This window comes from Mus musculus, chromosome 16, assembly GCF_000001635.26.
Source record: "Mus musculus strain C57BL/6J chromosome 16, GRCm38.p6 C57BL/6J".
Classification (NCBI taxonomy): Eukaryota; Metazoa; Chordata; class Mammalia; order Rodentia; family Muridae; genus Mus; species Mus musculus.
The window spans coordinates 52,493,703-52,495,687 of record NC_000082.6 but is presented as its reverse complement, the minus strand read 5'-3'; positions in this window follow the sequence as shown (position 1 = coordinate 52,495,687).

Below are 1,985 nucleotides of genomic sequence, written 5' to 3'. Positions count from 1 at the left end.
GTGAGGAATGATTGCTTTTGCACCTCTATGTCACAGGATTAAGTGATGGCCCCAGGCTAACCAATTAGAATATGTTCACCACATCACAGTGAAATCTCCATCAATCAACCTGTCCTTTACTGGTTCAGCACTGTAGACCCCTAGCAGAGATGGATCATTTAGAGAGCTATGAGTATTCTCCTCTTGGAGGAAAGAGATGGGCATTTTTATAACTTTTTAATACTATGTGAGCTATGTCAGCCTTATTACTGGAAGGAAATGGAAATTCAACTGTTAGTACTGAAAAAAGTTATTTAGCAAAGTATATTGTGTTTATAACAGTCTCTGTCATCTTTGATGAGCTGGAAAGATGGCCCTGTGTTTAAGAGCTCTGGTTGCTCTTGCAGAGGACCAGAACTCTATTGCCAGCACCAGATGGTGGATCACAACCATCCACAATCCAGTTCTAGAAAATCCGACCCTCCATCCTCCACAGGCACTAGCATGCATGTGGCCCATATACCTACTTGCATGCAAACCACATAAATAAAGCTTTCAAAGTATTTAAATCATTTTACTCTCCCTGTGTTAGTCAGAGTTACTACTTCTGTGCCCAAACACCATGATCAAAAGCAACTTGGGGAAGAAAGGTTTTATTTGGCTTATCCTTCGGCACCACTGTTTACCATCAAAGAAAACTCATTCAGGAATTGAAACAGGGCAGGGACCTATAGGTAAAAGCTGAGGTCATGGACAGACTGCTTACTGAATTGTTCCTCATGGATTGTCCAGCTTAATTTCTTATAAAACCCAGGACTAACAAGCCAGGAATGACACACACACAATAGGCTGGGTCCTCCCTATCAATCACTAATTAAGAAAATGGCCTACAGGCTTGCCTGCAGCCCAATCTTATGGAGGCATTTTCTTAATTGAGTTCTCTCTTCTCAGATGACTTTAGCTTGTGCCCAGTTGACATGAAACTTTGTCACATTACCTAAGATTGACAAAATATTTGTACATGGAACTCATGATCTGGGCTGTTTTCCCCATTTCCAGTAACACACAGGCAACATTCTGCTTCGGAGAGCCATTAGGCTACTTGACAGTTACTTATGTCAAAGTCTAATGTCTTCAGTGTCAGCGAGATGTGGGATATATATATATTTTCATTTCCAAGCCCAATCTAACAAGAGTGAACTGAATTGATATCTCTAGTGTATGATTTCTACTTTGTGAGTTTGGAAACTGCAAGGGAAAAAAATACAAAATGCAATCCAAGAGTGTAATCCTCTTCTTCTTAGTCCTTCAGAGCCTACGACGTAGCTTCTAAGGTTCTTGCTCTGGGACAGCCCTTTAATTTCTTTTTTTATAAGCTGCTTAATGGTTTTGCATTAATGGTTTCTCAAGAATTGATCTTTTAAAAAGGAGTCTTTCAATGTTATGGTAAGACAACTGGGATTTAAATGAAAATGATGGTGACATTTTCCTTCGTCTGAAAGTTTCTCAGACCCCATGCCATTACTGTACTGATGTTGAGAAGACTGGCCAGTACTGTCCACAGGAGCATCATTGATCTTCTGGGTGGGTTCATCACAGACACAACTTCATTTCTAGTACTGAAAATTAAGCTTAGATGTTTTCCTGTAAATGATAACATAGGGCGGGATATGAAATAAATCAGAGCAGCCAAAAATATCACAATTAATTAACACTAGTTCCAATATAATTTCTATCACTAAAACATGACAGAATGTTCTGGCATAATATTACATATCCTAAGTATTTCCTTTAGAGTGTTTGAAATTAACATCAATTTCTGGTTGATGAAATTATCAATGCTTCATTCATTGTTATTTGCTATGTTATAATTGACATATGTGCTTTATTTTAAAATATAGTACAGTCTTTTAAAAAAAACAAAAACTTTCAAGAGTTACAAAAACTTATTATACGAGGCATCTTTAATAGTATCAAAGATAGGATTCTAAAATCAATTAAACATC